At 35.9% G+C, this 11,992-nt stretch overlaps 1 protein-coding gene across 1 annotated transcript in view; it reads right to left on the bottom strand.

The window, feature by feature from the left end:
- LOC135208312 (EH domain-binding protein 1-like protein 1) overlaps nt 1-10,032 on the bottom strand; it is a 323,948-nt gene extending 313,916 nt beyond the window's left edge. The window contains exon 1 of the mRNA XM_064240415.1: nt 9,914-10,032. The gene's annotated coding sequence lies outside the window, so the exon portion shown is untranslated. The remainder of the gene's footprint in view (nt 1-9,913) is intronic.
- Nucleotides 10,033-11,992: the final 1,960 nt, after the last annotated feature.

The raw sequence follows: 11,992 nt of genomic DNA on the forward strand, positions 1-11,992 counted from the left end.
TGAAACCAACGTATTTATTGGGTCTGCGTGAGCATCTGCTTCTACGCTACTACGACTGTGACGAAGAGAGAGAGAGCGAGAGAGGGAGATTCACTTATGGCCGCAGTGATGGACTGAATGGGGGGAGGGGAGGGGGGGGCACCAAAATTAACTTGGAATATCTGATGACAAATATGAAAAATCAAAATAACCAATTTAACTTTATTAGAGTAACCTACACAAACCTTCCGATAGTGATGTTACTCCACATACCTGAACTTTCAACCGAGTGAATTTGCTTCACAAAACGATCAAATAACATTGCTATATATTGTATGAGTCATTATCTTGCTTTTTCCCATACTATTTACATGACAAGGAACAAAACATCCTATCTAAATCAAAAGGACGCTCTTAATAACATGGTCACTGACACATGAACATGTCCTGCTGCATAATACAATCAATCTAAACTTCCTCTCTCCTTCCTCTCTCTCTCTCTCTCTCTCTCTCTTCTCTCTCTCCTCTCTCTCTCGCTCTCTCTCTCCTCTCTCTCTCTCTCTCTCTCTCTCTCTCTCTCTCTCTCTCTCCTGGCAGGCTTTGTAATTCTCTACCTGCTTCCTTTTTCCCCCACGTTCTTACAATCTTCCACCCATAATTTGAAAAGCTAAGTTTATCGGTTCCCTCGCAGTTTAGATCTGTTCATTTTTTTCTTGTTCCTTCAGGCCTACGCTAGATGAAGACGTTGGGAGAATAATTCCGCCTCAATGTATTGAAAAATACGAAAAAAAAAATCTTCATAAATCACAGTGATGAAAGATAATTCTATAAGCAAGGCTTATCCTGTCTAGAATTGTTCCAAACGATTCCTCACATATAATAAAAAGCCAACCAGAGGATCATCAGAAACTGTAGTCATAAGGGCGACAATTCACAGAATACGGTACGGGTTCTAATAGCTTAGTTTTAAGTTCCATTTGACATCTCTGAATGGGGCACCAGTAACTCACATTTGCAATAAAAAGTTTAATTCCCTTTCGTTATGAAAGCCACTTCCGTATAACTATATGCGCAGAGCACACTTTCGTGCAAAAATAAACAAACACAAATATGGCAATTTTGGGGGTAAATACTGTTTTAAAAATCTCTTTACTATATACTAATAATCTCTCTCTCTCTCTCTCTCTCTCTCTCTCTCTCTCTCTCTCATACGGCGTGTCCAATTTCCAACGACCAGGATAGTTGCTTGCCTTGGAGTTTGTTTGTGACGTGCCCTCCCATAGTCCGTGAAATGACCTTGCACTCAGATGAATACACAACATGCATTGTCTTGATATTATTATTATTATTATTATTATTATTATGAAATACCATCTATCCAGAAACAAAATACATTGTTGAACAAATATTTTAACCAGACTTAAGACGAAAGACAAAAAAACTACAGTACCTATATCTCCAGTGAACAGCCAAATTCCCATTTTACCTCTAATATAAAAACGAAGCACAGGCGAGGCTTTATGCGTCAGTGCTAGGCCTACAGAAACCCATTTTTCAATAACTCCTTCGCCAATTACCTAATGGCATGCTCCCCCTCTTCAACTTCGCTTCAGCCTCTACTTATTCAGAAGCTAACAACCCTCCCCCGTCCCCTCGTCCTTTTCCTGCCCGGAAAAAAGGGGGGGACGCTCCTGAATAGGCCTAAGGAAAAAACATAAAACTGAGACTTCTACGGAAGCCTAAACTTTGGTCGCGGGGTGACAGAATGACTACAAACTTTCTTACCCTGTAGTGAAGAATGATGGGCAAACGGTTCGGCATCAGCCTTAAACAAACAGCAGCATTTTACTATTACTGTAACTTATTAGAAGCCTCGGGAGGTTGGTGCAAGCAGCAATCGGTTACAATGAATGCAGAAAGGCACTGAAGTACCTTCACATTCTAGGAACAGATCATTTGTTACATGGCTTTGACGTACGAGGACAGGTATAAGCTAAATTGAGAGTAACTTGCTAGGCCTGTATATTATCATGACCCATACCTCAAGTAATTACAGTAAAATCAAACGCCAGAATTTTACTTATTTAAAAACGTATTTATCAACACAACGACACGCTTTCTCTTAAAATGAGAAAGTGAAAACAAGGCCTACAAACTTTCACCCACTCTTTCGCCGCACCTACGTGAAAGCAAGACGCAAACACCAACTGCTGACACATTTCTTCACAATCCTGTTATACAGTTATTAATGAGAGAAATGTACTAGAATCTTACGGGTTTTCACATTAAAAAATAATGGAATAATAGCAAAACTGTAAAATTCTACTACTAGTACTACTGAGACAGCTTAACAATCGACAGAAACTAACATGATAATTTCTCACTCGATGCAATGTTTTTCGTTCATAGAGACAAACACACACGCACACAACATGGCGCAGTCATAAGACAAAACAAAAGGCTGTCTCAAAGTTGACCACATATTAGCTTACTTTCGACAAATATAAACAAACGTTTTCAAAGGAGTTACTGCCTTACCGACAATGCAAATTGCAGTTCATAACAACGTAAATCAGACACGGTCACAATCCTTTGATGAGTTACGCTATAAAGACCATTATCATGATAAATTATCAGGAAAGGCTGTAAATCAATAATAATAATAATAATAATAATAATAATAATAATAATAATAATAATAATATCCACAGGACAATAGGATTATTCACCGAGACTATCCTAACTAATGCGATTAGCCTAGCCGACTGCAGCCCACAATCTCACGGGCCGCCCAGGTGCAAGATCCCGTGCTGGCATACGGCCAGCGTAACCTAAATCATCATCATCATCAGTCAGTAATAATAATCGCAATATTCCAGTGTTAAACGGTCGATGTTACTAGGGAACGCCGTTATGATAGAGGTGGGTCTCTATCGATCCCAGCTCTTCAGTTTATCTGGAATGTTGATCAATGTTTCACGACTGCAATCCCTTCCATGTTCGGTGTTCCCAAACTGGAAATATAATCTGAAAGCAGAAAGAAACATAACCATCACTGCCGTTTTTAGGAGTCCACTATTAGGAGAAAACATAGCCACATAGGCCTAGGTCACTTATCTGGGCGTCTTTAAAATGATTTCCACTACAGAGAAGCTGAACGAAAGTGTCTGGACCACTTATATAAGAGCGAACTCAATAACCTTAATCCTAAATACGATAGTCTCTTGCAACTCTACATAAATACATTAGGAACACATGAGCGTAGGTACGTGCTGTATTCCGTGACGGAAAACAGTTTCCAAGGAATCCTAGAAGTATAAAGACACTAATTTGAGACCATTTCACACCCCCGATCGATACCGCTAGTTTACTGTCTGCTTCTTGACTTCAGTGGCTCATGACAAATGAAATGGGTTCGTTCTGCTTTCGAGGTGTCACCTAGCCTAACGGTACTCATTACCTCACAATAAGCGAACATGAAGATACAGTGTTATCAAATTAATTTTCAGTGTCGATTCTGCGAACAACTCCCTGTCAACTTCCAGTTCTGCTGATCAGTGGTGACGAATTTACGGTTCCCAAATGAGTTTGCTAATCATTTAGCGTATGTCGCAAAGAAAGAAAAATTATCATAGAACCTATTCTGCTCTGGTAAAAACTGATTTTAATACGCCAAGGAACATATTCAATAGTGGATACTGGGTGGGCCAGGGTATTATAAAACAAGATCGCCGAATGGTGATACGGTGATGATGCAGCCTACAGGGGTTTGGAGACGTGTGATTTAATAGTCTCAAAGCAAACATTACCCACCGAAACGAATCGTCAGAAGGCCGAGGGGGAGCTGTAAACCTGTGGAAGGAAAGGTCTCCCTGTCCGGGTTATTAATATCAATGCTCTCAAGTTTAAGAGAGGCTGTAATAACACTTTAGAGCGCCAAGCATCATTGTCTTGAGTGTTGTGACACCTATTACTTGCATATGACTGCGTAAAATTTTGTGTCTGTCGGTCAGCCTATATTTATTTATTTTCTTCTTTCTACTTTCCATTTCTTTCACTATAAGCATTCTGTTTCTGTAGAAGCCTGCTTTGCAAGGGAATGAATTTTATGGCTTAATAAATATGAACGTTCGCTCATCTTAAAAATGATGATAACAGAAGCAAAACAATACAATTTCTAAGAAATGTATCACGTGGGAGATAACAGTATTATGATAACTGACAGGAACTCAATTCGGCCATACCAATGCTTGCCTAATATTCTCGTATCATTTCCCACTACTGCCAACTAGGCTTCAAACAGCCTGCTCACATTAATAAATCATCCTTTGCAAATATTCATGTTAACCCATCATCTTACTGCAAATAATCCTCATATCAACAAACTCTATCTCAGGTCTCTAGAAGCTCCCTTCCCGAAATAATTAAAAATAAAAAACTTTGATCGTAATCGATAAAGAGACCAAGGTCTATAGATAGGATCTAATAGACCTTGAAAGAACAACAGAGACAATATTCCTAGCGCTGGATTCTGGTGTCTATACATCATCTACCCAGATCACGGTAACTCTCAATTCACGGGTTCATAGACATTTCCAATTCGATTATAGACTTGCAATTCTAGAACTGTAGCTTCAACAAGTCTCGTAGTCATGATCTAAAGAAAGGTGTCTGGTATGAATAGAATGAACTGGTCACATACCGTAAAATTACACATAATTCCACAATGGTCATTTTAATAACCACTATATTATTAATTTGTGAACTGCGGTACACTTCCTGAACCTTGATATCAGGAGGAACTTAAAAATAAGCTACCAATATCATAAATACAAAAAACAACCTACACACCAAACATCTCTAAATATAGACGATGAGTTTTCTATAAGACAGGAATCTACGAAATGTTACGATGCATAATTAACCCCCACACACATCGTTCCTAGAATCCTACCGGGAGAAGAGGGGGAAAGAGTAGTTTTAATCAAATTTTATCAGCGAGACGCCCGCCTTAGGCCTAAGTAAGAGCATACAGGCTTGATAAAATGAAGGAAAAAGGATTTAAATTTTTGTTGTGACATTATCAAAATCTTGAAATCTCAATATATTGTACAAACACACACATAATATATATATTATATAATATATATATATAAATAATATATATTATAATATATATCTATATATATAGATATAATATATTAAAATTATTATATTAATATATATATATATATTATATTATAAATTTAAATTTATATTCAACACGCACACGTCTTTCCTGGAATCCTACGAAGGGAGGGGTTAATCAAATTCTAAAGGTGATACGTCTGCCTTAGGCCTAAGTTAAAGCAGACATTCTCAATATAATTAAGAAACAAGATTACAATTCTTTTGTCTTTGTCGCTGATCTTAAAATCTTAATACATAGTACAAACAAACACATGTATATATGTGTATATGAGTCTATTACGCATACACTTTACATACATATACTAGGTCTATACAATATGTGTGCGTTCATGTGTATGTGCGTATGCACAAGAACCGTCATATATTTGTAAACATATTCTTATGGAGAGAAGGCTCACGTACAAATCTGCCCAAATCAAGCTTGAATATGAATATTTCAAGTGTATGTAACTGTGGTTACTTGATCTCGTGAGTGCAAGTACTATTCAGGATGGCAAAGAACACATCTATCTAGGATTCTGGAAACGTAAAGGAAAACAAGAGTTTTTTTATATAAACACACACAAACACACCATTCTGATGCAGTTGCATCATATGACCGCTTGCCAACATCTCTCCCCAATCACCCCCAATCTTTTCCACACACACACACACACACACACACACACACACACACACACACACAAAGAAACATCAGTAGCGGCTTCATATTGTTCAGTACAGAAACTTTTTGACCATGCTGGGTTGACCTGCACCACAAGGTAAGGTCTACATTTTACACTTCATGGCGATTGTATTTTTATATTAACAAAATGATAACATTCCTTTAAATGTCCATGCTTGCCCAACCTTTCATGAAAGGAATACTGAACAATTATTATGCGAGCTTTTCAGAGGAGAGAAAAGAATTACCAGGAAAGTAGACTCTCTATTACAGTAAACTCTAAACTCCGCTAGTGGAGCAATAAATTTTAATAAGACAGGATCTTCTTCCTACACAGTCAAGAATCCATTAAAAATGACGTCACATCCGATGCTTGCCACCAACTAAATTCTGTGAACGAAGTGGTCATAATTCTAGGAACGACTGAATTCTGGGATGTCAGCAGACGAAGACGCTGTACAAACATTTTGGTTTAGAGCTACAATTCGACGAGCGTCGGCCATGTACAAAAAGTACGGTAGGTTTTATACTGCTTATTATACCTTTATCAGTATTTTATTTATAGCATATTTGTAATGTTCTAGATATAAAGGAATCGTTTAATTTGTAGATGTGTCATTATACAGTAATCATATATTTTCCATCTTTCATTGGTCATTACAGAACAAGGAACAATTCGTCAATAATCACTCCAGCCATCTGAGTTCACGAAAAATAACACCTTGATAGAATAATATGTCCCCATATAGCGTCAAGGCCGAGCAGACTATGGCCAAACAAGTTTGCTGTGGAAACGACCAGTCAACAAACTGGTTTGTGGCTACGTCAGTCAAGCGTTTATGAGAATACTTCCTCGATCGGAATGTATGCCGCATGATACATTATTATGTCATTATTATCTCAGTTATCAAACCAGGAACGAAAGGTTAAAAAAAAAGCATTAAAAAAACTGGAAACCGAATAAACCATAGTTCCCAGAATAACCCATAAGTAAAAATAAACACCAGTATATTATACATGTTAAGGTAAGACACATCGGCCTATTTAGGCTAATAAACGTTGCAATTTGCACAACCAGGGTCTTATTAAAACCTTTGATGATGAAATAAGGCAGAAACACATGTTACAGACGAAGTACGTGCGTCACAAGGGTAATTAAGAAAGCTCTATAGCCTTTAACTCTGCTTCTAAATGACGTCCTTGTAACTAACAATAACAGCACTGCAATAGAGAAAAAAATACTCCCTGATGTCCAGTGTAAGACCTTTTTATAACTTAATAGAATACTCAAGGAAGAATAACTTCACAGTGGTGGCATCTACCAGTTAAAAATAGGAATGCTTCAAATCCTTATAAAATGAGTCTACCAACAAGATCATTTACTGCAGCATACAAGTAATAGCCCCCCTGATTCAGAAGCACCTTCAGTTACCCACGTAATAAGGTATTATAACACTTTATCTTTATGCACAAGACTGTACATGAAAAAACACAAACTGCCAAAGACAAATACGTACTAAAACATTAACCAAAATCTATAAAAGTTAGCTATATGACGAGAAGGGATGAGGAAAGTTATTCAGACAAGCAGGTAACAAAGTAGAAGTGCAAAAATCTGTAAAAAGGACCAGGAAATCATGGGAAGAAAAGAAACAAGTGAAAACCTAGACCTGATGGGTCTTCAAGCAGAAAGCACAGAAAAGAGAGGAAAAAACTCACTGTATGTCTGACCCATAGAGGAAAAAGATATAGAAAAGTTTACATATGTGGTGATAATTAGTTCTTGTCAATTTTCAAGACTTCAAATATTACTAGCCACTTACCAAACCAATGTTTACATTCAAATCAAGGCTACCTTTTGGGGTTTTATTAGGTTTACAACTGGTTACCTCTAACTAAATGATTTCCTAATACTTTTGGATATGTTTTCCATAAAAAAAAAACTTGAATCTGAAGTGAGAACTAAATAAACAAACAATCTTCCATGGTAAGAGCTTTATATAAAGCACCAGGGTACACAAAACACACACATTAGGCTATATACATATATAAAACCCATCCAAAATTTTTCATGTATGGCTACACTGTGTGCTTGTTATTTCACCAAAAATTGCATTTCAAACTATGTTAAATGCTAAGAATCTTTTTTCTTAGCACATACTTACTATATTTATACTAATAACCATCACCTATGCGTTAGTTGATAGTACACATTAGTAAAATTAAAACTGATAGAAAGCTTGCTTCTTTCTCAAAATTCTAAAGATAAAACAAGGTTTCCATTATTATGAACAAATTCATATGGGTAGTTTAACATTACAGCTATCTTCATCAGTAAGACTGACAACTCAATACATATAGTAAAATATGAATTCCAGTCATTTTATATTTGAAAATTAAATGTTCTCACCCAAAATACATTTTTACTTAAAAATGCTTACTCTCAAAAGCAAATAAAATGAGAAAAGTAAGGCAAAGTTGAGGGTATATCTCAACTAGTATTGCTAAGCTATGTGTGTGAACATACATACATACATACACACACACATATATTAATACTATATATATATAATCATATATATATATATATATATCTATATATATATATATAAATATGAACCTATATATTATTTATATATATATATATTATAATATATATATATATATATTATAATACCGAATCTCAACCATAAAAATTTATAAAAATTTAGAATAAGTGAAACAAAATTTAAAACCAGATTCAAGGTGGTAATATTAAGACTCCTAATAAATAGAATACAGTAATGTATGATTAACATGAATGTGACAGAGCTTTTTACTGTTTAGTTGCTACATTTACGTTGTATACAATTTAAGCAGGGAAGTGAATCCTCAATCTTTACTTTAAGGTTCAAAGTCTAACACTGTCAGTGAAGACAGTAAACTGACTGATGTAATTTGAAATACATAACCATCATTACTGCAATACCTTATTCAAAATATGCAAATGGTCATGTTAAAACCTATTAGCATAAAAACCAATTCTATTCGGCAAAATACTCATTTGTGAAAATGATAATAAAGAGTAAAAAGGCAAAACTACTAAAAACACATACTTAAATGATCCTCTATATATTAAAAACTATAATAACCGAGATGGTTCCTGCATACCCTAAACTGAGCCAGAAATAATTTTTCTAAAAGTTGAATAAATCCACACTTGGCAAATACAAGGCCTACTACTATACCTTCAAAAATATAATCTACCCTTAGACTACAGTGAAACAACATTCAAACCTACCATCGATAAATTCAACCCAAGAAACAGGTTATTCTTGTTGATAGGTATTACTGATAGTAGCCAAGATAGTGTTAACTTTATAGCAGTTCTGATTTGACTGGGCTAGACTAGCCTAATTAGGCTATACATATGAAAACCATAGGCCTACCCTAATGAAAACTTGGCTGGCTAAGTCAATTAAAAAAAAAAAAGGAAGCTAGAAACTAATTAAGCCTGCACTCCCTTACTGTAGCATATATATAGCATACATTATATAACCTAGTAATATGCCCACGCCCTCACTTTTTATACTGTTGGAAGAGGAACGAATAGACTAGACTTAGGTAGTACAAGCTGCACATTTCAACATTCCACGCATACCATAACTAAACGTGGCCTACTCCAAACGATGGCAAAATGCCTTTAAACTAACAGTTGAGAAGGAACCAGCATCCCAGGCAAATCTGAAAATTGAGAACCCAAAGAAAATAGTAATATCATGACTGGCCCTTCCGTAGATAAGCTATCCTACCTAGATTTGCTTCAACTTGTGAAATTAGGGTGGCAAGACATTCTTCAATATTTGGTACTATTAACAATACCTGCAAACACTTTCCGCTCAGATATATTAATAAGTAATATTCCTTAACCCATAATAATTGCTCAAAATGACCTATGTAATTCAAATTCTCGTCGTAAAAACCATATCAAAATGTGGTTGGCCTGATGCAGGACTCCTCCACACGAATACCGAATCCTATTATTCCCTAGGCAAGGCGCACACGGTTTCAGTAAATCGTAGCCATGGTCACTGAACATACCTTAGGACGGAATTGACGATAACAGAGATTTACGGGTGGGAAATCCTCAGCGATTATTCACTAGATAAATCCTAAAATGCATCGAAACTTTGCACATCTACTCTCCACTTCACCACCATAACAACTGATTACTGATGTCATACTCATACCGAGATATTTAGGCAGTGCTTTTAGGGATTCTTTAATTTCCTTTTTTTACCTTACTGTTAACTGCAGCACAAGTAACTAAACTTCTGACGATTACTCATATTTAGTTGATTTTATTTTATACTAGCATATATTATACATTAAAGCTTTAAAACGAGATAATTTATCTTAAAAGAACGAAACGAAGGTAAACAAATGCTGTTTTGATAGAGTCCACCCTCCAGAATTACATTAAAGAATGTTGTTACTTCTCTATTATTAATACGGAGCCTATGTAGTTTGATAGTAATTATGAAAATAATAGATGACTGTCTTAGTTACTTGTATTACAAGTGACACGAGTATATAATGCCATTCAATTTATGTCTTGATAATTCGGAAGCATAATCATCCTGTCAATATAGTACGTTTCTGAAAATCCTAGTTACAATAATTATTGCATATTGTCTTCCGTGCGCATTTTTTTTATTTATCCTAATACAATTTTTGTTGACTTTGAATTAAACACATGTAATGCGACTGACTGTCGATAGGATCGCAAAAATTTACTGTTAAATGCAAATGGTAGTTATCACCAACCACTCACTGCCATACTAAAACTGAAATTAGAAGCACCCGACAAAATAAGACAGAACATATTTGAGGTGAATCATAAAATCAGCAGGAAAAGAAGTATCGAGATGAGTTAACAAGATACTTGATGTCGACCTGGGATACAATGAAGCATAGACAAAAGCAAGTGGGAGAAAAGCTCTAAGAATATTAGGAGTTTATAGCTAACAGAAGAGGGGTTGAAGTGCTACAGTGAATGAACAAATAGAAGTTCCTTATGCATATGATAAAATCATTAAAGGGAGATGGAGAGAATGATAAGTGACATTATCACTGGACTCCTGTGGGCCCCCGAAGAGTCGGACGACCCAGACTACTACGAGATTCAGGGTCTCTGTAACACGGTTTTTTGGACTTCGCTCCTTGTCAAAGCATCGGATGTAGCTGAAAGTTGACATATGTATATTTTACAACCACACAAATTTTGTCAGCATTATCAATAACCTAAACCCGATAGTTTTAATTTTTATAGAGTAAAAATGATCTAGCCGACGCCATGGCCAATGATTACGAGCCAAGAGTCGAAAAACATTCATTACGTAAGCAAGGTAAACAAACACCTTTTGACTAAATGTTACCCCGCCCATCCACCAGACAGAAATTCCATCGGCTCTGAAACCCAAAGACTTTATGAATGGCGGAACGATACATAGATGTGGGTGGGGTATCAGTGCTAGCGTAGTAATACTACTGTAGCAGTAGTGCCGCAACAGTATAGCAGTAATATACATGAATTAAACGTTTAGACCAACTGCTGGGATCCTTGAGGATCATCTAGCACTTCTTACAATTACTCGAGAAATTAGTTTTTATAGCCAGAAGTTAAATTTTCTAAGCCAACAATGCCCATGGTAGCCTTCAGTGTTATCCTGAATTATAACGAGGCGAAAGTGGGTGGAGCCTCATGAAGTCACCATTCTGACGATAATTAATGGTGAAGGTTCAAAGCCAATATACGGTACCGGCTATTTTTTTTCAGTAAATAGGTAGATAGCCAATAAATAAAAATTGCTTGACATTGGATATAGCAGTTATCAAATCAAGCTTGTCTACTATGTTTTTGGTAATTACCAACTATTCCCTACATCTTGTCAATCTGATTGTGACCTATAAAGTAGACTGTAATTTCTTTGGAAACTTATTTTGGGAGTTAGACTAATAATCGAAGTGTTCTTGTATTTATTAACATATTTTGTTGGTTTGTTCATTATGACAATTATCAGTGGAGAGGTTCAGAGTTCATAAAGGTGTACTTCTTTGCTTGTATTTAAATTTGTATGTCATTGTTGCCAGAGGTTTAGCCTTCATTTCGTATAGCCA

The sequence above is a fragment of the Macrobrachium nipponense genome, chromosome 35 (assembly GCF_015104395.2).
Source record: "Macrobrachium nipponense isolate FS-2020 chromosome 35, ASM1510439v2, whole genome shotgun sequence".
Classification (NCBI taxonomy): domain Eukaryota; kingdom Metazoa; phylum Arthropoda; class Malacostraca; order Decapoda; family Palaemonidae; genus Macrobrachium; species Macrobrachium nipponense.